The sequence below is a fragment of the Giraffa tippelskirchi genome, chromosome 12, assembly GCF_054371585.1.
Source record: "Giraffa tippelskirchi isolate mGirTip1 chromosome 12, T2T-mGirTip1v1.2.pri, whole genome shotgun sequence".
Lineage (NCBI taxonomy): Eukaryota > Metazoa > Chordata > Mammalia > Artiodactyla > Giraffidae > Giraffa > Giraffa tippelskirchi.
In genome coordinates, this window is record NC_137286.1 from 142,824,536 (window position 1) to 142,852,263 (window position 27,728).

The 27,728-nt window shown below is 40.6% G+C and overlaps 1 long non-coding RNA gene across 1 annotated transcript; it reads left to right on the top strand.

Moving 5' to 3' along the window:
- The first annotated feature begins 7,849 nt into the window (after positions 1 to 7,849).
- LOC145530577 (uncharacterized) lies at positions 7,850 to 24,903 on the top strand. The gene is made up of 4 exons (XR_014071912.1): positions 7,850 to 9,721; positions 10,139 to 10,203; positions 22,402 to 24,106; positions 24,408 to 24,903. It is a non-coding gene; the product is annotated as an uncharacterized LOC145530577 (long non-coding RNA).
- Positions 24,904 to 27,728: the final 2,825 nt, after the last annotated feature.

Sequence of the window (27,728 nt, forward strand, 5' to 3'; positions counted from 1 at the left end):
GGCAAAATCAGCTTAGGAATTGATGGATTCCCTGATTTTTGTTTTTTTTTTCTAATCACTGGAGTACAATCTGTAGGACACATGATATTATGATGCTCTGCCTTCAAATGTTATATTGAACATCAAAAACTTTCTGATCATTGTTCCAATCATTAAACTCTTTTCTTAGAATATTCATATTTTTTCCTAAGAGAATAAGGGATGACCCAGGAAAATAAACTGGCTCAAGAATTTTTAGTTGGGATCCAGGCAAAGAGAAACAGGATTCTGACATGGTTCCTTGTCAGCCCTCCCACAAATAAAAGTACCCAGAATTCTTCATGACAAGCAATTTTAGGCAAGAGTTATACACACGTGTTGCAGGTTAATGAGAGTGGAATTCATAGTACAGTACAGTGGAAATTGCTTGAATAAGAGAATCGGGCATATCTTGGTTCAAATCTAAGTTCAGTAAGTTACTAATTGTGTGACCTTCACAAATTGCCATAATACACATGGTTGTGCCACTTCCATTCTATTTTCTCTTGGCAAAGAATAGCAGCACAATTTCCTTCCTTATGACACTAGATTGCCCTCTCCTTCAACTTATTTCAGCCAATGTCTATAGAGACTTCTTGCCCTGAAATATTGCCGTCAGTGAATTAATTCAGTTACCGTTCAGAATAAATGTACAGGTAAGGTCTACTAGGTCAATTTCACCATTTATCAGAAGACCCAAAGGAATTAACTAGGATTATTCCTGAATCCATGGTATTGCTCCTAAAACTCAGTCATTGTTTATTTCCTTAAGGAAGCAGTGTCTACCACCAGGTAAAGGGAAGAAAGAAGGAAACTTTGTATTTATATATAATTTCCCCTTTAGAACAATCTCATATTGTTAACAATATCACTTAAGTTAGTAAAATTCATATTTCTCATTATATCATTTTTGTGCTTAGAGAAATTTTACTGGGTTTAGCTGCAATACTCATTCTTTCCCTCTTTCATTTGTTTTCTATACTTAAAAAACTATTATTATTATTTTTTTTGATGTGGGCTATTTTTAAAGTCTTCATTGAATTTGTTACAACATTGCTTCTGCTTTTATGCCTTGATCCTCTGCCTCAGAGGCATGAAGAATCCCAGCTCCCTGACCAGGGATTAAACCCACACCCCTGAAATTACAAGGTGAAGTCTTAACCACTGGACCACCAGGGACTCTGCTTTCTATACTTAAAGTTCTCTGAATAACATGTCAAGGGAGGAGCTTATATTAAATAAGGGGTAATACCAAACATATAAAATATATATATTTAAACTGACACTCTCTTATATATCATGTGTCATGTGTAATATGTATCCTTGCTGTTATGGGTAGAATGCAAAAGCAGAAGAGCTGTTACAAATTTATGGCTGGAAATACACTCCTCAAGTGTAAACTTATTGCCTACAGGCTCAAATTCCTCAGAAAACAAACAAAAATAAGAGGCGGAAACCATTTAAAAAGTTGCAAAACCCATGAGCGGTTTTAAAGCACAAATTAAACAAAGAACAATTCTATTCATTTGGCCTCCACAGGTCCTTACCTGCTCATCTTTGTGTGTTTATGAGCCTGACGAGGGAACGCCAGTTAAAGCCAGGATCCTTTGTTCAAACTGAACTACACTGCCCCTTTGGAGTGTCATTTTTAGCTTTCATAAATTCTATCTGAAGTGGGACATCAAGCATATCACCAGTTCTTCCCCTAATAGTTTCATCAGAAGGAAAAATAGCAGACAATGCAACGTAAAGGGTTAATAGTGTTTTGACCTGAAGACACCATAAAACTTTACAACACACACTTTAAGATTTAAATTGACCACCAAAAGTTTTCTATGTCCATTGAGCAATCCACTCAGTTTAAAATATCATAACTTCCCAGTTGTGTAGACGTATGTACATATATAAAGACCACCATGGACCATAGGGTGAATCTTATGAAGCTTAACATTCCTGGCGAGTTAAACACACAAGCCTCTGATCACTTTTTGTCAGTCTTTACTGTGGCACGTAAGAGCCACACTGTGGGTGATGTTTATATGGAGGCAATCTATCCCCATTAAGAAAGCAATGATCTTGGATGCAAGCACAAGTGAAAAATATAATGCCAGAAAACTAAAGAAAGGTAAGACTGACCTGGAAGGCCACTGTCCCTCTCCACGCCCACCCTTCTTCATGCTCCTTTTTCCACCCATTTGTTGTTTTTCTCACAAGTATATCATGACTTGTAACACATTGTTTTTAATTTAAATAACCCCACCCAAATGCCTGAAACACTAAAAGATGTAAAAAGATTCACCATCTACAGTCAACGCAAGTAGCTTCAAGGAAGACTACACCTCATGTTCTACATAAGGGACCATTTGTGGTAACAAAAATACTGTTACAACATGATCTGAAGTCTGAAGAAAATATGCCTATTATTAGGAAGGACAGTGATTTCTTTAAAATAAACTGTGCTCTGAAGTGACAACATGCTTCCATATATCAGCTTCATCATCCACCCATTCACTAAACTACCTGCCCACCCAGCCACTCAGCCACCCATTCACCCATTGATATTTTCACTCTTCCATCCATCTATGTAACAATGATCAATTGAGTGGCTACCATACATTGAGAAATGAACCAGAGACTAGTAAGGCAAAGGTGGGGCTTCCCAGGAGGCTCTGAGAGGTCAAGAATCTTCCTGCCAGTGCAGGAAGTGCAAGAGATGCCACTCAATCCCTGGGTCAAGAAGATCCCCTGGAGGAGGAAATGGCTCCCCACTCCAGTACTCTTGCCTGGAGAATCCCATGGACAGAAGAGCCTGGCGGGCTACAGTCCATTGGATCCCAAAGAGTTGGACAGGACTGAGCATGCACACACTCAAGGCAAAGATGCATAAAATAACACTTCTAATTTCAAGTTGCTTAGAACCTCAGAAAAACCTCAGAAAAAATTCACGCAAATCAAGAATTACAACGCATGTGGTAAGTGTCATAATAGGCATATTCTGTGCTTAAGAAAGACATTGGAAACAATACTTACATTTACCTGGCTGACTGGGGTTGAAGATGGAAGAAATGAGAAAGAATAAAAATATCACTGATATACTAGATAGAATTTGGGTTAGGCAGAGGAATCTAAACTGCAAAAAGCAGGCATACAAAAGCAAGGATAAGGTAGAAAAAGTAGACTGTTTGAAATGACTGAAGTATAGGGTGCATTGAGCAGTGGGAGGTGATGGGTGGCTGGATCTTGGAGGAACTTGTCAACACACGACATTTAGACTTGAGCTTATTACGCTAGGATTTCTTAAACTTGAGTAACATATGGCTGCTTTTTAAAGGAAAATAGCTCTTGTGACTTCCATTGTTTACTTCAATTATTTCTAACCATGTTCTTACTTACATACGCATACGTGTAAAACCAAGAACAAACTCCTTATGTACAAAGCTCTTATATAACCAAAACAAAATTGTAAGTTAAAAATAAACAGAATTGTAAAACGATTGTGATTCAAAGTCGGAGGGATGCTGCTTTCTTTTTTGGTTAAAACACTGCTCTGATGTGAACGTAGTCTTGACTGCTTGGGTGTGGGAGTTTTGACTTTGTCATGACTCCATCAACACTGACGTGCGCCATGCCAGGACCAGTTTGCTCACCACATCTTTCTCTTTAAACCATAGGGAGGTCTTTGTGTGTTTATATGCTATGAGGAATGACATATGGATTTAAGACATTAAATTCTTCTACGTCTTTTTTTTTTTTCTTACGACAATGAACATAGTGTCACCAGTCGCTAATAAGATTGTTGGCACTGACTGCAAAGAAGGTGCTGGCATCTTGTGACATGGTTGTGTCACAAGAATATATACTTGTATTTATGCTTCTCTGGAATATATACATTTCTTATCTGGAATATACACCTATATGTATGCTGATATTTATGTTTTGGCTTATTATTGAAAAGTGTACAGTTGGTAAACTCATAAAGAATTCTAGGACCCCCGAGATCAAGGCTGTGGAAATATCTTTGAAAAATACTGACTGAGACAATGAAGGGACCACGGAAGGGTTTCAAGCAAGGGAGAAATGTGGATGGATTTCCTTCTGAAACGCTCCTTCTGTGAAGAGTTAGAAAACTTGAAACAGTCTAGGTGAAAGATGATGGAGAATTTTGCAGCCGCCGTGGGGAACAGGGAGGAAAGGATAGATTTGAGAGTGTCAGGAGTATAATTGACAGGACCTGGTCTCAGATTGGATGTGGGAGGGAAGGGAAATTGAAAATTTGAAGATAGTTCTCAGATTTCTAGCACGGTTTCCTGGGTAGAAGGGGATAGCATTGGCTCATGGAGAAAATGTTAGAGATGGGGTAGGCTGTGGGTGGAAAACAATGAGACTGGCTTTGGAAATAGTCCATCTGAGATGCCACAGCTCTGGTGGAGGAGACAAAGTGAAATGTGAGCTTGGAGCTTGCGGCAAGAACCGGGCTGCGGTTGAGGTTTGTTCACCATCGGCATACCTGTGGTCATCGTGGCTTTGGATGTGTTTAAGATCCCTAAAGGGGAGCCCAGGAGTTAGAAGAAAGCCAGAGATGGCCTCACAGGAGACAGTGACACTTCAGGGATGGAAGCACAGCTCCAGAGCCTAACAAGGTCCAATCGGAGAGACAAGGAGACCTAGGAGGGTAGGTGCCACTGGCAACCATTGGAGGCGCTGCCGTGTTTTCCCTGAATTAACATTTCTGAGGGTCTCCCCTGGTGGCTCCTGAAATGCAGGAAATGGGGGTTCAATCCCTGGGTTGGGAAGACCCCCTGGAGAAGGAAATGGCAACCCACTCCCGTATTCTTGCCTGGGGAATTCCATGGACACAGACTTCTCTGTCCATTTATGAATCTTTGTTTTCTCACCCCCAAAGAGGGAAATGATTGTTTCACAGTTGTACTGAGAAGTATGTGAGCACAAATGTCAACAACATTTAACATGGCTCATATTCTAGCACGTACTAATAATCATCGCTATAAAACGGAATTCCTTTTCCATCACCCTCATGCTTATTCCTTTTTTTCATTTTCCTGGAAGAACTGTTGTGTATAATAAGTTAGTGTCATGGAGATTGTGGCAATATCATGGATTTGTTCAAGTCTCCAAATTCTTATCATCTAAAAGTTAACTGGTAAGTCAACCATGCAGGTCACTGAGAAAGGTTTGGGAAAAGATTTAGTGAATCTGCCCAGGGTGGGAGTCCTACTGATAACCCTTGCCATATCCTGACAGGGGACTCTAGCAGCAATGATGCTAGAGTTTTAGAGAAAATATCAGAGAGACCTCTGGGAGCTACTCTTCAGGTTCCTTGGGACTCTGTTGCATTAGCCCTCTGACTTCAGTCCTGCCCCTGACCTTGAAGCTTTCTCTCCTAAACCACCTATGAACTGGCTCCTGCATTTAGACTGAACTGGGTCTAACTGGCCATCATTTGTACATGCTGAACTAGAGGTCATCCAATCACAGCCCACAGGCCAAATTTGGCCCTCACTTGTTTATGTAAGTTAAGTTTTACTGCCACACCCATTTATTTACATATTGTACAAGAGGGCTTCCTTATTGGCTCAGTGGAAAATAATCCACCTATCAGTGCAGGAGATGCAAGAGACTCAGGTTTGATCCCTGAGTCTGGGAGATGTGCTGGAGAAGGAAACGTCAATCCCCTCCAGTAGCCTTGCCTGGGAAATCCCATGGACAGAAGAGCCCGGCGGGCTACAGTCCATGGGGTCGCAAAGAGTCAGATGCAACTTAGCCACTAAATAGCAACGATAGAGACCACCTGAGCCACAAAGCCTAAAATATTTACTATTTGGCCCTTTACAGTAAAGGTACTCAGACCTGTGTGTTATACTCTCTAGATGTGTGTATTGCCATCTTTTAGAAACAAAATGTATGTTGGGTACTTCCTGGGTGCCTGTCTCTGGACTCGATACTGCTACTGGAGTGAGGAGCTAAAGAAGAGGCTTCTATCCTCAAGGACCACACAGTCTAGACCAATAACTCCCAACCGACTGGAGCAGAAGTTTCTCTCAAACACTTTCTCTCTTCGGTCTCTACTAAGAGGGTAACATTAAGGGAAGTAAGAGTAAACAAAAAGATACTCTGTACAAAAGACATTTCTCATTTATGTCTAAAGTTTGTCCTGATAAAAATCTCCCTGGCATGGAGGTTTCCGTGGTAGGAATAATTCTTTCACGAAAGAAATATACCCTTTTCCCTTGCCTTCCTCAAAATTCTTGGCTGAGCACCACCGTGCTCCCTAGGCTGGGATAGACTTTGAGAGTTCAAAGCTACTTCTTGTTTAAGACAAGTTTGTGTATCAAATTTAAGGGGAAAAAAAAGTGTTTCTTCCTTTCATAAAACCTTTCTGTTTTATTATAAAGTCTCTAGGTTGTAGTGTGCATCTGAGGCTGCTTATAAACTCTTGGAAATGCATAAAGTGTTCTCTTTTGTTCGACTATAATAGTAGCATATTGGAAATTACAAGTAGAAAATTGTAATTGGGATGTGGGCACAAAGGCAGCTGAGTTCAGATAAAGCCTTTTCCCAAGATAATGAGATGTGTGTGAATGTGAAATTCCATGCAAATGGGGCTCAGGTTTGTGGGCATCTGGGTTCTTTTATTTACACTAAAAAGTCACAGCAGAAGAGGCTGTGTTGATAGATCAGCTCAAGTCTCCAGAAAATGAATAATGTATATACTTTCAGATAATTCAATTAGTGCAGAAAGATACTAAATATACGGTGACACAACAACTTGCCATTTTCAAACTACTTCCCGTGGCTCTCTGCATCTCTGAATTTATAGCAACAAATAGAAAATTAGAGATTTTTTTAAACTTGATTTAAACTGTTATTATGTAATGTTTAAACTTAATTTGTGAATAAAAATTTTAATGTACATAGAAAAAATAAGAAAAACATGAGAGTCTAAAGAAGCTATATTCAAAACAGTGCATTTATTATATTTGCACATTTCACTTAGCAGAGTATGGGAGATGTCCTATAAATTAAACATAAGGATATTATCTAATTCTATCTTCTCTTCATTTTTTCCCTTCCCTTTACCCCCAAATTAGATTTCTTAGTTATCTTCAATTCCACCTTGAAATACAAATATTTATTATTACATTATTATTATTTGTACCTTGACAATTCAAGTTTCTAATCCATAAAAAATTGAGTTCACATTAAGATTACTCTCTGTACTAATGTTCTAGGTCCGGTAGAAAATCCCCCACTTAGCACGAGTTTTATAAAAGGGTGGGCAAATGAAGCCAGAGTGAAAACCACATTTCCCACCTTCTCTACACCTTGAGTGTCCACTGCATCATCCACTTGCCTCTGATGCTCAAAACTCACAAGTCCGCCATTAGCACTTGCCCTACCTTGAACTAGTCTTACCGAGTTGCTCATCACCCAGTGTTTCTGATTTCACTCAGTCCAGGGCCTGTGATGCCTACACTTGTACCTTCTTGCTCCTCTCTGAGTCACAGTGAAAAAGTGAAGGTAAAAGCGGAGTCACTCAGTCATGTCTGACTCTTTGCAACCCTGTGAACTGTAGCCCACCAGGCTCCTCTGTCCTTGGGGATTCTCCAGGCAAGAATACTGGAGTGGGTTACCATTTCCGTCACAGGACATGGAACAAAGCTTGGTGAGCAGCCAGCTGTCCTTTCCTCTGCTCCCAAACCTTCCTCCACACCTACTCTCCTCCCGGCAGCAGTGACTTTATTATTGTTGTTCAGTCACCAGGTCATGCCCCAGTCTTTGTGACCCCATGGACTGCAGCGCCAGGCCTCCCTGTCCATTACCATCTCCTGAAGTTTGCCTAAGTCCATGTCCATTGAATCAGTGATGCCATCCAACTATCTCCTCCTCTGTCACCTTCTTTTCCTCCTGCCTTCAATCTTTCCCAGCATCAGGGTCTCTTCCAATGAACTGGCTGTTTGCATTAGATGGCCAAGTATTGGAGCCACATCGGGCCCGGGTCTCCCACATTACTGGCAGATTCTTTACTATCTGAGCCACCAGGGAAGCTCAGTGACTCTCTACTCTTCTCCTAAGGCACAGAGTTGTCTCTGCGGATCCCTTTCCAGTCATATATCTATTTTTCTATTTCTTTCCTGCATCCTTGACTGAGAGTGAACGATCGTGGTGATACTAACAATAATTATGACAGTGATGTTTATCTACAGAGGTCATACTGTGTCCCAGGCACTGGGAGAAGTTATTGACATTCAGAAAATTCTTTTAACTTCACATTAAGATTGATATAATTAGACTTAATTTCAAGTTAAGGAAATTGAGGCTTAAAAGAGTGTTCTTCCAAACTTGTCTATGCAGCTGAAGTCAGAACAGTTGTCTGTGTCTGCTCCAGGCTCACACATTCAGCTCAGTGCTGTACTGTTAATACTTCATTTCCCAGCTGCAAACTCTTCCTTAAACTCTATGCATACACTCTGGATTTCCAACCTGTGCTTGAATTCTCCATCTCATTTTCTCGTCTGGAGAAACCCCAGTGTGTTCATGGTCTCCTTTCTGTTCTGTGCAGGCACCTCACCTAAGGTCTCATCATTTCATGTGTGTTTGCGGTCCTTTTCAACTACTATCTTTGTGGCATAATTATCATAGCCCTTTTTTGTGATGATACAGTCTTGAGTGTGGATGGAAATATAAAGAAATGCTAAATACTGTTCTTGATCCCTGGTTGGGGAGACAAAATCTTCGCACTAAATATAAACTAAATAGATAAAAAGAGTATTTGCTCTAAGATGTTTGGGAATTTACATCTCATCTATATTGGTTCACACTCCCCCATAAATTCTCGATGTTTCTTCATTACGGCTTTCCTTCTTTACTTCTCTGCCTCCAGTTCCTCCCCACTATTCCCCTGATTATTCATCTTGGCTGCTTTTTCTTCTTTGTTCTATCTAATTCTCCCAAATCTTTGTTCTGAGACATTTTCTCTGCTTTCTCATTAATTTTCTTTTGTTATGTCACTACTCTTAAGTGGTTCACATCTATTATCCCTAATCTTCACCAATAAGGCCTCTCTTTTTAGGTGAGGAGAAACTTTTTAAAAATAATTGAGAAAATTCTTTAGGTTCTCATAGCTTCAGTTAAAATTCTTGGAGCTGAGATTCAATCTAGATGGTGATGTTTCCCCATCACCACCTTTTTTTTTTTTTTTGATTTTTTCTATACTAAATAATTTGGATTTCTGACACTTTGAGAGTATTTCAAGCCAGTTTTATTGGAGGCAATTTGGTTTGGTTTAGTCGACGATTTCATAAGAAGAGATGAAGGATGAAAGTAGGTCCCTGAAGCCAGTAATGAGGAAATTACAAAACTTCTGGAGTGCTATTCCAAACAAATAAACCACTGTCTTAATTTTTACTGTATCTTGGGAGCTCTTGTTATGACTTCCAGCAGAGATTTCCAATCGTTATTAATAATTACTTTCCTAACTTTGTTTAAAAGTAATGGATAATGGATCTTGTCATTTCAACTTTTCTGGGTACAGCCCCAATAAGATTTTTAAAAAGTTTAATGATGCGGAGCAACTAAGCCCATGTGTGCCCCAACTAAGCCTGCACTCTGGAGTCTGTGAGCTGCAACCACTGAAGCGCTAGAGCCCTAGAGCCCGTGCTCCGCAACAAGAGAACCCACTGAGGTGAGAAGCCCGCACACCGCCGCTGGAGAGGAGCCTTCACTCGCCGCAACTAGAGAAGGCCCGGCCCAGTCAAAAATAAATAGATTAAAATTTTAAAAAGTCTAAATGAAGAAGAAAGGATGAGGCAGATGGGCAGTCCTTTTTTTCCCCACATCAGGATAAGATAATGGTCATCCTTGAATAATGCCTTCATCTTCTTCACCCTCTTCTCCTGTTCACCTGGCAGTTAGCAACCACGTGAATAGCCTAGGGGAGGGAAGAGCCAGAGGGAAAATGCCTTGTCGCCTTTTTCTATAAATTTAAGCCCATTTCCTCTTGTCCTTTCTCAGGGGTAAGCTTATATTTCCATTTTAAATGTGAGCTCCCAAAGGGCATTAGCCGTGCCATTTTGACTTAACTGCGTTTTATTTTCTCCAGTGTGATGCTGTGCTCACAGAACTGCTCTACGGTCATAGAAAGAGAATGATGAAAGCTGCATTCCGGTGACTATAAGCTAATATTTTATGGGCCACTGTAATGAAGGTTTTGACCACTAATATAAATCATACCTAGAACATACACAACTCATGGTCTATATTGACAGTACTGGGAATATATCGTACAATCCTAGGTGATGGATTTGAACTCTCCTAATTGGGGTTTCGTGATAATTAGGCAGAGCAGGATAATATTTACCTCTGTGCTGTGTGGGAAACGAGGACATTTATAGCCAAGAAATTTGATAATATAAACAAAGTCACCGAGTCATGTTTTACTTCTTGGTGCAAACAGTTTTACAGAAGTGGATTAGACTGCTGTAAACTCATGCTAATAACTAGATATATATTTTAAAACACAGAAAATTTCAGTTTGAATTAAAATTGTAGGGTCACAGTACTTACAATATATGAAAGTATTTAAAATCTATTTATTAAGTACTTGTTATGAAAGCATTAATTTAAAATCATTTTGGTACGATTTAGTGAGAGCATATATATTAGTATTTCTTTCTTTTCTTTATACCATTTTGTTTTTTTCCTCTCTTTATTTCTTATAAAAGTCATCATGTAACTTAGTATATTATATATTAAGATAAATAAGGTGCATACCTTAATATCTCAGATAATAAGATACTTAAGATAATGTCTTAAATGTTAAATGGTTTCATTTTGCAAAGCTTTGAAACTAGATGGTAGAGGCATTGTGTGAATATCTTCATGAACAGATTTCTGTTTGATTCAGGGAAAATACCTTTGCTTATTTCTTTCAATACTATCTTTCAAATGGAAGGGCAGCTCATTTTGATTTCTTGGCATAGCTCAGTCGAAGACATCTTTTGCTTTGGCTTAAAGCTCTCTGTTTTCCAAACCCTGGGAGGCTAAAAAGTTACCTTCACTGATTAACAGAAAAATGAGTGAATGTAGGCCCAGAGAGCTCTGTGTCTGGAGAGATGGGGTGGTGGAGGGATATACATTTTAAATGAATTCTGACTTTATTAATTCATTTGCATAATTTGAAGAATACTTGTGGGCTGCGTAAAAGTACTGAATACTTTTTAAGATTGCTCACCTTCATGATTTCTGCAGTTTTGTGCTATGATTGTGCAATAGGTTTCCCTGGGCCTCTCTCACTCCACCCCTTTTTAATTGATGGGTCTAATTCGTTTGTGTGAAGGTAAGCCTCAGGTGATAAAAAAAAAAAAAAAGAAAAATGAAAAATAGCAGGGAATGCCCAGATGCCCTTCTCTGAGAAGATTCTCAAGAGAAAACGATCTGCTGTTGAAGAAAAGTCCTGTTTTTCTCTTTGCGTGCCACCAGTAATGTCCCTATTGTGCATATTTGAAGGGAGGTTAGCCCAGCTGGCAAGCTTATTTCATTGACTAATGGGAATTGGACTTCCTGGAGCCCTATCAACCACAGAGCACTTTTATAAGGCTGGAGAGTGTTGGAAACGGGGTCGATAACTAACTCTTTATCTTTTGCTTCTTTCTGACCAAATCCTGCACTTTCTAGCTGTAATGTTATTGTATTTTTGCCTACCAGGCAATTCTAGCTGCTGCACAGAGGATTATCCTACACAATGGAAAAAACTCAAAGATAAAATAGGTCACATTTGGGCAGCAGAGGTAAATAAGGAACTGCAAAATAACTGGTGATTGATGTGTACTCATGGAGCTCAGATTTATACTTGTTCTTTATGTCAGACGACAAAGGCAGTATTCTATGTTTCCATACCTTCTCTCTCCTGCAAAATACCCCAAGTGGCCACATTTTTTGACTGTTGAACTCTCTGTAATGGACTGAACATTTGTGTCTTTCCAGAGTTCATATACTGAAACCCTAATCTTGATGTGACAGTTTTTGGAGGTGGGATCTTGGGGATGTAGTTAGGTCACAAGGGTGGGGTCCTCATGAATGGGATTAGTGCCCCAATAAGAAGAGGTCAAGGAGTTAGCTGGCTCTCTCAACCACACGAGAAATTAGCAAGAGGACAGCCATCTGCAAACCAGGAAGCAGGTCTTCACCAGGCACTGTGCCTTCAGTTTGGACTTCCCAGCCTCTAAAACTTTGCTGAATAAATATCACTTAAGGGGACTTTCCTGATGGTCCAGTGGTTAAGACTTCCTCTTCCAGTGCAGGGAGTGTGGGTTCCATCCCTGCTTGGGGCGTTAAGATTCCACATGCCTCACGGCCAAAAAAATCCAAAACATAAAGCAGAAGCAATATTGGAACAAATTCAATAAAACTTCAAAATATGTCACTTAAGCCACTCAGTCTATGGTTTTCTATTATAGCATCCATCTCCTTGTAATATACATATTACTCCTGCTATATGTCATGGACTCTGAATACTGACTAAAGTTCATAGATGTTTAAAAAATATTTTACCACTTTCAATCTATGTGGGGTTGTGGACAGAGTACTAGAGGTGTTGGAATTGAGAACATTTACCTGATTTAATGCTCTAACACCTACTGGTGATGAGTCAAGGGGGATCTGTCAGTGTCCTAGTTTCATGATTCCTACAGTGAAGTTATTTTTGATAGTAATAATGTAGTCACAAAAACAAAAGCAGTGACCATTTATAAAAGCTGTTGACTGCTACGATGGGCATTTTATTGTATCGTCTCATATCTCAGAATCACATTTGGGTAATATTACTATTTACACATGATAGACTGAGACAGTAAGTTTGGGGGCAAGACTTCAGGACTGTTGTACAGCTTATCTCCCTGCACTGATGTGTATAATTGATGACATAATTGCACATTAATTAGCACCATGCACAGACTTTGGCTTAAGGTGTTGGAGCAAAGGAATACAAAATTGTCTGGAGAGAGGAAAGGTCATGGCCAGGTTTTTGGATTCTTCCTTGGTGACTTGCTTCTCCCTTGCTTATGAACCTTATCTAGCACTACAAAGAAATAATTCAATTTTGCATTTTATGCCTGTCCATACATGTTTCTTCTCCATAAGGAAAGGATGTGTGGATGACTCTCGCAGTCCAAGTTTTCATCTGGTCCTGTGGCGCAGCTCAGAGAATCAGCGGTGTTCCAAGATTTATTTCCAAGAGAACTGTGTTATCTTGGAACTGATTTGGGGGCAGACCAAAGGAAATGCAACAGAGAAGGAATCCATTTTCTAAATCTGAGAACATAGTTAAGGCAATTCCAGGTTTTCTGAGTCTCTGCAATTTTATTGGTGCTTCCTGAAGAAATCTAGGGACTGCTTGTCCTAGAATCCCTGAAGATAAATTTCAGAATGCAGATTCCAGGGCCGTTTCTGAGACCTACTTTAGCAGAAACTCCAGGATCCCCGGGGCTGTCTTTTAATGAGATTCCTAGTGGGTTCCTCTCGCTCACTTGAGACCCACAGCTTCCTTAAGGTTCTGAATGGCCAGTGGAGGGAGCTCTCCTGTTCATAGAGAGCAGCTGGTAGACAGATAACTTGAATGGAAATTCACTTGTTCCATTTTCAGTCTGAGCTGGACTTTGTGTGTGGGTTCTAACGGTTCTGCAGTCAGATTCTCTTTCCAGAGGAGACCGAGAGATGGCATTTTACCTATGTAAATGTTTCCCATCCTAATCCCTTCTAGCTGTGACATCTGCCTGGGAGAGTTGATGTCCCGTTTTTCCTTTCTGCTGTTGTTCAAATTCTACATCAATAGCTTATTTCTTTGCTATTAGAAGGTAGGAATGGCTGCAAGAGCTGTTCAAAAAAAAAAAAAACCTAGTCTGAGTTTTGAGGCAGATATTTTCTTGCTCACTTGAAAGCCCTGGACAATGATTGCTAAGAGGATAAGAACATGCCAAAGAGTTAACTTATGAAATCTCTTTGAAATGAAATCACTAAAAGAAAATCTTGGGAGGTTGAACTGATTATCAGTCAGACAAAAGCACCAAACTTTTCTCGTTGTTGCTCCTGCTTTTGATATTTGTAGTTGGCTCCTTGTTGACTCTGCTAGGAACACAGCTGATAAGACTCAGGTCAGACTTTCTATTTGCTTTGGCACTGATAAATGAGAGATTCTGTTCTTTGTACTTGTACTTTGTCTCATAAAGCCATTCTGCTTTCATTTAGTACCTATTTGAATGCATTTAATCTATCACCCTAGAAAATCGCTCCTTAGGAGCAGACTTTTTTGTGCTGGTGGTTCCTTGGGGTTCTATTTAAGTTCTTTTGCTATTTTGTAATGGCACATACTCTTTATCTCTAATTCAATAATTATTCTTTTTTCATGGTAAACAGTGTCAGTGAACTCTTGCATGGTAAACAGTGTCAGTGTGTGTGTGTGTAAGAATGTTCAATACTAGAGAGAGATCTTTTATCTAATATTAAAATCTTTATTGTTTTCGTCCTGGTTTAAATATCACTATTGATTGATTTCTGTGGAATTTTAAAATAATTTGCATCACTTGCCAACTAATTCTGTCTCACTTTCTTTGTGTTTAATTTATCGTATAGTCATTTAAATTGGGGCAGGTTTCCTACATGGAGTATTCTCTTCTCCCAAATTTCTCCCAAGTTGTATCAAAAGCTAGGCATTGGAGGAAGTAGTGATAAGGAGGAGATACAGTCTGAAGGGAGAGGGAACAGAGAAAGATGAAGTGAAAGTTCTCATCATGTTAGACATGATATCGGGGAGGAGTAGTGCTGAAATGGATATTTCAAAAGCCCTTGTGGGGAAATACAGGTTTTATGTTCATAATCCATCTTCTCATGAATCCATCTATTCATGCTGCAGCAACCATTACCAGAATAGAAAAGTATAGCCCTAGTTTCAGTTTATTAGGGGGGAAAGTGGAATGATAATAGTCTCATCCAACCTGCAGAAGTAAAATGGAAAATTGCACTACAAGGATGAACGGCACAGATTCATACAGTGGCAGGCATATAGGCACATACATATCAGCGGCCACTTCAAATCACAGTGAAGGGACTAACTTCTCTCTTTTTTTTAAAAAAAGTAGAAACTCCCTAAGTAGATTAAAACAAAAGCGAATATTAGTATTTGTGGCAGAGATGGTTAGATATTGGCCAAATCTGTTGTGTTTCTTCTGGGCCGTACAGCTAGACCGTGTCTGGGTCTTCCCTGAAGCTAAGTGTGCTCCTGAGATGAGCTTCTGCCTGATGGAATATTGAGCAGGTGGGTCAGGCTGTTTCCTGGCCGTGACCATAAAACTTTCCCAGGTAAGATTTGCTCTCTTCTCACAAGTGCTGACCACAGACAGCAGATCCAGTCAAGGCGGTGAGGGCCCTACAGGGGGATGGAATTACAAGAAGGATGAAGAGGGACAAAGCTGCGGTCCCTGAACGGCTGCGTGGCTAGCTGCCCACCCAAACGCTGCACTGAACTGGCGTGTTGGCAACAGATGAACTTTTTGTTGTGTGAAGTCACTGGGATTTTGGTATTTTTGTCTCAGCCGTTAACCTATTTAACTCAGGCTATTTGATGTCTTCTGAAGTCATGTGGCTCAGGACCACACGGCTATGGCAGGCTATCCTAGTGGCAATGGTCTAGAGTCTGTCGTGTAGAGTGAAGTAAGTTCAAAAGAGGAAAACCAACATCGCATATTAATGCACATACGAGGAGCCTAGAAAAATGATACAGATGAGCCCATTTGCAGGGCAGGAATAGGAACATATACACAGAGAACAGACATGTGAACACGGGGTAGGGGAGAGGAGGGTGGGACAAACTGGGAGATTAGGATTGACATATATACGCTGTGCTCCCATGTGTAAAATAGATAGCTAGTGGGAAGCTGCTGTATAGCACAGGGAGCTCAGCTCAGTGCTCTGTGATGACCTAGAGGGGTGGGATGGGGGGCTGGGAGGGAGGTCCAAGAAGAAGGGTATATATGTAAATATATAACTGATTCATTTCTTCCTACAGCAGAAACTAACATAACATTGTAAAACAATCATACTCCAAAAAAAGTTACCTACCCCCCAAAAAGGATTAAATATTTAAAAACTGAGTGTGAAGCAGGAAAAAATGAGTTAGGATATCCATGGCTTGTGGGGATGGTGGAAAAAAGATACTGTAATTAAATTGCTGCGGTGAGTAAATTGTATGATCTTTTTGGAAGGCATTGGCCTACCTCAACAGATAAAGTGATGTCTGTTTCCTGTGAACCAGAAAGATTGCTTTTAGGGATTTGTCCTAAAGAAATACCAAGAATTGTCTTTCTTTAAAGATAGGTCTATGTATGACTTTGTTTCATCATTTTTAATAAAATGATGGAAATGTTAACTAGAGTACAACAGGAGACTGGTTAAATAAATTGCTGTGTCCTTAAGATGTACTAATTGAGTGTTGTTAAAATCACACTAAATATAAATATTCCCAGTAGAAGAATTTCAAGTTAGATTGTTGTTTGAAAAATGTCAACATAGAAAATAATATGTGTATTGGAAACAGAGGTACAAAAACACTAATTGTTTTGTGTCTGTAAGGTTTTTTGTGATTTCTAAGTTTTCAAAGATGAGCAGGTGTTACTTATGTGATTTAAAATTCTAATGAAAATACAAAAGCCATATCACCAGTCCGTTTAGATCATTCAGAAAACATGTAGGAGCTTTAAGGAATTGAACATTCGACATGTTTTTCTTCTTGTGCTAGGAATTCTATTTCAGCCCAAATCATAGTAAACCAGCTACACTGCAGGATTTGATTTTTACCCAGTAGTCTCATCATCCATGAGGACGATGCTTTAAAATCAATACTTCAAGGAAAAACTGCATACAGACAAGGTTACCACTAAAGATGTCTCAGGAAGGCACCACTTAAGAGAAGCTCAGACCAGTTTTTCCTCTGTGCTCACATGCTAAGTTGCTTTAGTTGTGTCCAACTCTTTGCAACCCCATGGACTGTAGCCCATCAGGTTCCTCTGTCTATGGGATTCTCCAGTTAAGAATACTAGAGTCGGTGGCCATTTTCTTCTCCAGGGGATCTTCCTGATCCTGAGATCAAACCTGCCTCTCTTATGCCTTCTGCATTGGCAGGTGGGCTCTTTACCATAGCGCCACCTGTAAAGCATCAAATTCTTGTTCTTCACTTGAGGGACTGACCTGTGTTTAGGGACCTTAAGGTGGCAAGTCGATCATAATTGAAGAGGCAGAGGAAGGGTCCACACGTTTGATCTCCTGTGTCACCTTCACTCCAGACAGGCACTTACTGAGTGGAGGGGTGGCAAGATTTCCATTCACTCTTGCTTTCTGATCAAGCATGAGATCAGAGCACGTTTGCCTTAAGTCTGTCATGCTGTTTTCACAGTCTAAGCTCCATTAAGAAGAAACAGGCATCAGTTTGACAATATATTTGGCCACTATCTATTTTGTTAAAAATGTGTTGAGCTGGCCTCTCTACCAGTTGAGAACATGCATTTTTAAAGGAACATGATGACTTTTTTCAGAACAAGAAGTCACTTTTGGAATTCAAGATTGCGAACAAGTGGCATCATTCTAAGACATTTGGTATTAGGGATGTTTATTGCACTCTAAAATCTTTCATCCTAACCCCAAAATTCATTTTTTTCTCTTGTCTAATGCAGTGGTTAAGAATCGGCTTGCAGTATGGGAGACCCAGGTTCGATCCCTGGGTTGGGAAGATCCCCTGGAAAAGGAACTGGCTACCCACTCCAGTATTCTTGCCTGAAGAGTCCTATGGCCAGAGGAGCCTTGTAAGCTAGAGTCCACGGAGTCACAAAGAGTCAGACACGACTGCGTGACTAATGCACACAATGCAGTCTCTGACTGAAATGACTGACATTAGGAGGCATGCATATGAATTTTGCCCATCAGAATATTTCAGGATCATGTGTGCATGCTCCTACATTCATGTATGTGGTCTGTTCCTTTTTTTTAAGTGGAGCGTATGTAGCCAAGTTTTTAACGAGGTGTCTGAATTGAAGACTTCATACAACTTTGTGTGATTTCACACCATGTTGCATGTATTCTGCGTGGAGAAAATTAAGATTTCCAGCTGCTGTTGCATAAGATGCACATGTCCCCAGTACACTTATAAATGCTATTTCCCTCCACATGGAAGAGATTAGGACCACAACTGCTGCAGTTCAGGTGACAGGCAGATGGTGGCGAGAATCTCACTGCACTGGAGTCCAGTAAGAGAACAGGAGGCCACCACCCACGGAACGACAAGGGTCACAGGTTCTTTTGGGACATCATTTAGTTAGGCTGTTTGAGTTCCTTCAATAAGATGAAATATTACACGCTACTCCCTGCAAACTCATTCATGACGTGTGCCTACATATGACAATAGCTTTACTCTGGAATATCTTAACGCTAAAATTGATTGAAGTCATCAGTCATGGTGGGTCTCCATGGTAATGAAATGTGATCAAAGATACAGAAGCATTGCCATTGGTCACTAAAGCCATGAAGATAGATCAGCTCAGGAGAAAGTGACAGTTGGAACATGTGTAGGTGGAACCTCGAGAGACCTCATCAGAGGGGGTAGGAGTGAAAATATTAGTAGCTCAGTCATGTCTGACTCTTTGCGACCCCATGGACTATAGCTTGCCAGGCTCCTGTCCATGGAATTCTCCTGGCAAGAATACTGGAGTGGATTGCCATTTCCTTTTCCAGGGAATCTTCCTGACTTGGAGATCAAACCCGAGTCTCCTGCATTGCAGGTGGATTCTTTACCATGTGAACCACCAGGGAAGTGATATTCCTAAATCCAAATTTAATGCTTGAGTGAAACTTGTCATATTCGTTGCAGAAAGAGGACACCGTTTAAAAATTGCACACATATGATAGAAGTGCAGCTATTTTCCACAAGGCATATTCATCTATATGCAACAGCAAAGGCATGAACATAATTACCACAAGTCATTTTGATGTTCTAAGTGGTGTTTTGCATTGCTTTGATAGAATAACCCTTGGCAACCTTTCTCAAACAGCAGCGCTTCTAATTGTTATTAGCTTCATTGTTTTTAGCTCTTGACAGGGTGATTTTCTTCTACAATCTGAGATTTTCTTTTTCAAAAGTGTTGGACCCCCTTGAAATATGTTTGGAGTAGAGAATATTTTTATGCGGTATAAACTTGAATTGATGGAGGTTTTTAATAACGAGAAGTCTGCTGTCATCTCAGGTTCCATATTTTTATCAAGATCTTTTCTGTGTTTTTGCTGCCATTTCTCTGCGTGTAACTCTGAAGATTGCAACTCTCTTCCAGGCAACTTGGTGGCCATCTGGTGATTCAAAGCTTTCGTGGCCCGTTATCCTAGGATGGACTTTCCAGCTGGCTCAGTGATAAAGAATCCACTTGCCAATGCAGGAGACGCAAGAGATATTGGTTCAATCCTTGGGTCAGGAAGATCCCCTGAAGTAGCAAATGGCAACCCCCTCCAGCATTTTCACCTGGAAAAATCCCACGGAGAGTGGATCCTGGTGGGCTACAGTCTATGGGGTTGCAAAGAGCTGGGCAGAACTGAGTGGCTGAACACGCTTTCTAGCATGGCAAATGGATAGCCTTAGAGAAGCCTGGACCCTCAGAGTCCCCATCTTCTGAGTAACGAGGCTTATCAGCAGTGATCAGTTTACTTTGTGGATGTTAACTTGCTCTCTGTTTTATACCCTGAAATTGCTTTTAACTATAAGTTTATAAGCAAAGATTGTGATGAGTTTTTCTGACTTTTACTTTAAAAACCTCTAGGGTAGCATTCGGCTCAAAACTCCTCTACTTTAATTAGTTTGCTGAAACATTAATCCATGTATGCAGTGCTAGAGGACTCAACGTGTATAATTGTTTATTGGCCTCCAAGCCATCTGTAGAGCTGAGAGTTAATATAGACTCCAGCCACTAGATTAACTTAAGGAATATAACATGTAATGAGAAAGCACCGGTAAAGTTATACTTTATGAGTCAGCAAGCAGCCCCGTGAGTTACCTGAACATGGGGTGCACGCTGTGTTCATTGTGCCGAAGCATTTGCTAAGACCAGTGTTCTTAGTCTAACCGTCCTGAAAACCCACTCGCCGCATCTCCTTTCTGTTAACACTGCTCGATCCTGGTCCAGATTTTAAGTCTGAATGATCGGCCTCATTTGATTTTTCAACTTCTTTCCCTTCTGTGAAAAGTTTTGCATGAGGGAATGAAAGATGTATTCCTAGGACTTCTCTTTTTCATATTTATTTACTTTGTGGCTGCACCACACGGCATGTGGGATCCTGGTCCCCCAGCCACGGGTTGAACCCATGTCCCTGGCAATCAAAGCACTGATTCTTAACCACTGGGCTGCCAGGGAAGTCCCGTCCTAGGACTTTTCCTCACTTTCACACGACAGATAACACGTGCCACGTAATCTAGCCATTCTATGGCCCATTTACAAGTGATGAGATTGCACACAGGCTGGCCCCGTCCTGCACCGACACTCTTTCCTTCCAGCCCCAGCTTCCTCCTGATGTGGGTGAAGGACTTCTTACAGAGGTAAGTAGATATCATACCCCACAAGGTCAATATCATACCCCACAATATTCATTGGAAGGACTGATGCTGAAGCTGAAGCTCCAATACTTTGGCCACCTGATGTGAAGAAATGACTCACTAGAAAAGACCCTGATGCTGGGAAAGATTGAAGGTGGGAGGAAAAGGGGACAACAAAGGATGAGATGGTTGGTTGGCATCACTGACTCGATGGACATGAGTTTGAGCAAGCTCTGGGGGTTGGTGAAGGACAGGGAGGCCTGGAGTGCTGCAGTCCATGGGGTCGCAAAGAGTCGGACACGACTGAGTGACTGAACTGAACTGAACAAGTTCAACATCATTCCATTACTTCCTCCTGTACGCTGCACACAGCAGACTCTTGACTTGCCCTTGGTCATATAGGTATACACACCGGAGGCACGAATCCAGCCTCTAGAATGGAGGATGCCCTGACGGCAGTCTGGCTACCATTCACTTGCCCTCTCCTCACCTCCAGAAAGCTGTCCCTGATCTTCCACTTTCTAACAGGATTTCTACAGTTTTTGATCCACACTTCCTTTTAACACAACTTTACAAAGGTCCTAACACAGAGGGGAAGGGTAACACGAACTTCCTGTTGAGTAAATGTTCATTTTGACTTTCCCTCCTCTGAAACTGTGACATTTCTGAATGTGGGACTGGGTTGTGACATCATCAGAGTTCCCAGGTGGTGCTAGTGGTAAAGAATCCACCTGCCAATGCAGGAGATGCAAGAGGCATGGGTTCCATCCCTGGGTCAGGAAGATCCCCTGGAGAAGGAAATGGCAACCCACTCCAGTATTCTTGCCTGGAGAATCCCATGGACAGAGGAGCCTGGGGGGCTACAGTCCATGGGGTTGCAAAGAATCAGACACGACCGAGTGACTGAACACACACATTGTGACATCATCGGTGATGGATGACAATTCCATTATTGAAAACTGAGTGAAGAATCATGAAACGCAGACTTGGGGAAATGGAGTCATCATGGCTGGGCTGGTGTTCTGGGCATGTTGGCTTTACTACAACTTGATTTTGTGACCTTCAGACTGCTATCATGTGTTCCTGATGACCAAGGCTCATTCAGATTCCTAGCATGCATTTCTTTAGTTCCTCTGCTGAAGAAAGTAAATACCAGAAACCATGATGTTCATTGTTGTGGATACAAGTCTCTTAAGGAAGAGGTTTTACTCTACATATGAAACTTTGGTTTGGACTGAAACCCAGTTTTAAAGTGTCTCCTGCATGTCCCCTTGTATGCTTGACATCCAGATTTACTGTCCAATCTTGGATGTATTTCAATAAAATGAGACTATTAACAGTAGAGGAAAATGTATCTGTGAAGCAGCATAACGGCGATAGCAATTATTAGGAAAATAAGAAGTAATCCATACATGCCTTACACAGTAATCATTGTGACTCTTAATTTGGAGCGGCTTTCCTTATTTGCCCAATAAATTCTATTTTGTTATTTGCTCTGACATTACGCTTCCAAGGGAAGCTGTGCGTGGTCTCCACCTGTTTCAAATAGCATGCGTCTCGATTACAAACTTCCTTCGTGAAACGTTAGAGTCTCACGGTTCATGTTAAAGCTAATGTTGAACTGGAAAACACATCAGTTAAGTTTATCTTTTAGATTTGATGCAAAACCCGTGCACACCGGTGCTTTGCCTGCCATTAACGGAGATGAGAATCTGATTCTTTTTTCAAAAGTTCATTTTCCTTTTCAGGACCATGAAATACCACACTGAACTTGACCCCGAACAGGCTCTCGGTTTCAAACTGGATGTGAAAAGCATTTAAAGAATCACGTGTGAGTCAATTTCATGGAAAGAGAAGGAACATTTAAAATTGCTAAGTCTTCTCTGAGTTGCTTAGATGTGCATTCAAGTCAGTGGCCCAACCCTGGATACACAAAGGCTTGAGTAATCAATACAGCTGTAGAGTGAAGGCCGCTGCCGCATGTTAGCACTACGCTTGCCCGACACACTGACCTGCAGAGCCACATTCACAATTACATTTACTGCCAAATATATTGTTAAGCAGACAAATGGGTGGCTGGCTCTCCACAGATGTGTGCGTATTCCTGAAGCAGTCACACGTCACAAAGAAAAAAGTTTAGCTAGGATTCTGCAATGAGAACACTAGACTGTAAAAATATAATTATGTTTGCGATTTAAAATACATCTTAGTTACATAATAAATGGGAGGTGGGGGAAATGGGTATTGGAAAGTAAGCTTTGGACCACAAGAAACAGGGAGATGTACTGAAGGAGACCGCCAATGATCTGTTTGAAGCATGGAACAGGGAAGGTGATTGGTATCAGCTGGTATCTGCAGGACAAAAAGCAGGGGTCTGTGACCCTGAACCAAGGAGGGAGGTTTGCTTTGGGAAAAAAACCATCAGCCAGTGCAAAGGTAATGTGTTATGGAATTTTTCTAAATACTAATTTATCTCAGGTTATTGTGCTAGAAAGCAGAAATATATGAATATGATCATCAAGGAATTTATTTCTTCAGGTCTCTATAAAAAATATAGGCTATTGCCTTGTTTTAGCGATACAACTTTTAATTCCAAGTCAAAAATGTGTAGAAATTCTGATCACACATTTTTACACTTATGTTGTTAATTGCATGAACTTATATTGAATATTGGGCTTCCCTGGTGGCTCAGTGGTAAAGAACCCTCCTGCCAATGCAGGAAATGTGAATTTGATTTCGGGTCAGGAAAATCCCCTAGAGAAGGTGGCATCCCTCTCGAGTTTTCTTGCCTGGGGAATCCCATGGATAGAGGAATCTGGTGGGCTACAGTCCATGGGGTTGCAAAAGAGTCGGACACGATTTAGCGACTAAGCAGCAACAAGGCTCAATAAAAATATGAGGTTGCAGAAAACAGTCTTTTCCTTGGGACACTCAGTTGGATGTGAAGGATTGACACTAGAAGAAATACTGCAAAAATTAACGAGATAGACACTGTGATAAAGATCACTTGTTCTCTTTTCCAGTCTGTCTTTATCTATGTCTTTCTTCACCCCAGCCTCATTTAAGATTCCCAGTTATTTTAGGGGGCATCAGAGCGGGATCATGGCACAGAAAAGACTTTGTATCTCAACAGACCTAGGCTGACTCTCACCCTTGAATAATGTTAATTTCTTTTTTTTTTTTTAAGACTTTCTTTTGGTGCAGACCATCTTTAAAGTCTTTATCGAATTTGTTATAATATTGTTTCTGTTTTGTGTTTTGGTCTTTGGCCTGGAGGCATGTGGAATCTAGCTCCCTGACGAGGGTTTGAACACACACCCCTGCATTGGAAGGTGAAGTCTTAACCACTGTACCACCCGGGAAGTTGCTGTTCAGTCGCTAAGTCATGTCCAACTCTTTGTGGCCCCATGGACTGCAGCACACCAGGCTTCCCTGTGATTAGAATATTAAAAGGTATCATATCAAGGAACTCCAGTGAAAATACAGGCACATCTATGCCAAAGCAGGCAGAGAAATGGTTTATATATTAGCATCCCTTCCTTCTGTCAACTTTTCAATTCCTATCATGAGCTTGATTTGAGGAAAGTGAGGAAGACTATGGCAGATGTCCTGATTCAAATAGCCACAACCCACAGGTACCGACGTGACAGTGACAAGCGGAAGGCAGTGGGGTTCACACCGGAGGGGCCCTGATTTTTACGGAAGGACAGGGAAGTTTTCTGGGAGGATGTAGCAGCTATACTTTATCTTACAGGACGACAGGTTATAGAGGTGAAGATAAGGGCACCTTTGGCAGAGGAAACAATATGAAAAGATACGAAGCGTCTGGAGATCTGTGAGTAGCTTTTGAGGTCTGAAGACCAAGTTGCAAGTTGGAGACTGGCAACTGAGAAGGTTGTGCAGATGGACGGGGTGACATCAGTCTTTAACTTTGATGGAGGAAGAGCGTCTAGATTTGTTCTCCTTCATGAAACAGCTAAACAGTAGGAAACAACTTATGAAGGAGCTGTATCTAGATGATGCCCACGAGGCAGCAAGTGATGGTGAATCCGGGGGGAAGGACACAAGGGGGGTATGCCCTACGATGGTTCTGCTTCTAGAAGTGTCTCCAGGCCATAGCCCATAACGGGGCACAAGGGAACCCTTAGGCATCATCAAGCTGAGAAGATGGGTCTGGGTGTCCAGCAAGGCCAATGTGATCAACTCAGCACATATAACAAAATACCAGAAAAAATATTTGAAAAAAAAAATCCAACGTCTGTTCCAAACCAAAGTTCTCAGGATGTCAGGAAGAGGATGATAGAGGTCATCTGTGGAAAATCTACAGCTACCATCGTGCTTCATGGTGAAAGACTGGCTTCTGTTCCTCAGTTCAAGAACTAGACAAGGGCAGCCATTCCCACTGGCTCTGTCAACAGTGTAGCAGTGGTTAGAGCTGGAGAAGGAAGGAGAGGAGAGGGAATAAAGTGCATTGAGAGTGTAAAGAAAAATTCAGCTGTCATTATTCACAGAGGATGTTATTGTCTACATTGAATATTTTACAGGATCTTGCTCATGGATCACAGGCCACAACATGATGAAGAAATCTCTGCTCCTGAAATGGTCTATAGATTCTGTGCAAACACAGTCAAAATTGTAGCAGACGTTTTGTAGAAACTAGCAAGTTCATTCTGCAATTCAGATAGAAATACAAAGGACCTAGAATAGCCAAAGTATATTTGAGCAAGAAAATTAGAGTTGGAAGTCTTATACTCTCTATGTCAAGGTGTAACTAAGATACTAATATGCTGGATTGGATGTTAACAAATCAGTGGAATAGGACAGAGTCCAGGTAAACCCACACATACAACAGGTTTTTGACACATGCCAAGGTAATTCAATTTGGAAATAATAGTCTTTTTAGTTAATAGTGGTGGAATGATAGCCATATGCAAAAAATAAACATTAAGTTTGATCTTCAGCTGAAATGTATTCAAAACTTTAGTTGAAATGGATCATGTATGTGTGTGTGCTCAGTTGCTAAGTTGTATCTGACATTGAGGCCCCGTGGACTGTAGACCACCAGGCTCCTCTGTCTATGGGATTTCTCAGACAAGAATACTGAAGTGGGTTGCCATTTCCTTCTCCAGGGGATCTTCACAACACAGAATTGAACCTGCGTCTCTTATGTCTCCTGTATTGGCAGGCGGATTCTTTACCACTGAGACACGTGGGAAGGCCCGAAATGGATCGTATTTACATTTAAAAGCTAAAACTATAAAATTCAGGAGAAAAATCTTAGTGACTTTCAGTTTGGGAGGCTTCTCAGAAGGCAAAACCCACAAAGTATAAGAAAGAAAATGCAATAATTGAAATTTTCACCATTAAAATCTTTAACTCTTCAAAATAGAGTTACAAAAAATGAAAAGATATAGATGAGAAAATATTTATAAAAAATATGTTAAATGAAAGATGTGTACAATGTAATCTTACAATTGAGCTATAGAGGCAAACAACCTAATTGTAAAAATGGGCAAAAGTTTTGAGCAACCCTTTGCTGAGGAAGATATACAGGTGGCACATAGTCCATGAAATGCTGCCCAATGTCATTGGTCATTAAAGAAAAGCCAATGAAAACCACTGGGATACACTAGGGTGTAGTGTATACTAGGATACACTCAGTACACTGCATACTCTCTAGAATGGCTAAAAAAAAAAGGCCAATTTTACCAAATGTTGTTGAGGATATGGAAAAATTGGAACTCTAATACGCTGCTGGGAGAAGTGAAAAATGGTACAAACAATTTTTGAAACGGTTTGAATCTCTCTAAAGATGAAATATACATCTGCCATAAGTACTGGTCATTCTACTCCTAGATATTTACTCAAGAGAAACGAAAGCGTAGCGTGTTAGCCGCTCAGTTGTGTCTGACTCTTTGCAACCCCATGGACTGTAGCCCAGCCAGGCTCCTCTGACCATAGAATTTTCCAGGCAAGAATACTGGACTGGGTTGCTATTCCCTTCTCCAGGGCATCTTCCCAACCCAAGGACTGAACCTGGGTCTCCAGCATTGCAGGCAGATTCTTTACAGTCTGAGCCACCAGGGAAGTCCAATGAAATAAAAGCGTACCTTCATACAAAGGCTTTTACATGATTTTCATAGCACTTTTAAAATAATAGCCACAAAGTAAAACCAAAATGTGTATCAACAATTGAATGGATAAACAGATTGGAGCTTATCTATTCAGTGAGACCCTATTCAGCAACAAAAAGAAACAGCTCTGGATAGACCCAACCATATGAAGTGAAGTCAAGTCATGTCTGACTCTTTGTGACCCCATGGACTGTAACCTATCAGGCTCCTCTGACCATGGGATTTTCCAGGCAAGAATACTTGAGTGGATTGCCATTTCCTTCTCCAGATGAATATTAATGAAACTCCAAATTATTATGTTTTGTGGAAGAATCCAGAAAAACTGTATATAGTTTATGATTTTTATTTATATAAAATTCTAGAAAATACAAACCAACCATAGTGTAAATTTATTGATAACTTCCTGGAAATGGAGGTTAGAACTTTTGGGGGTGATGAACATGTTTAGCATCTTGGTTGTGTGGATAGTTTTAAAGGTGTGTACACACGCATGCCTTCATGAACTCATCTCCTTTGTATTTGTGCTGCTTGTTGTATGTCAGTTGTATCTCATTAAGAATGGAAAAACAACAGGAAGAAATTCTACATTGGTGTTTAAGGTCGCAGGAGCTGCTTGTTGGATTGCAGGCACAAAGTTGCTTGGTCAGATTTGCATCTAAGGTAGCTTTGTTTGGACACAAAGAGGAGAAGAATTGAAATATACTAGCCACTAGGGAATTTGAGTGTTGACTCATAACAAGAAATGATGAGGTGTGAACTATGCAAAAACCAGTGAAATGGAAAGACAGTGACCAGCACAGTATCTAAAGCTGGGAGAAAATCCTGGCTATAAGTTACCGACTTTGTGGCTAGCGAAATACGATTTACTTCTTTGGTAATGTTTTATAAAAACATTACCAAACAATGTTATGATATGTTATGATATACCAAACAATGATATG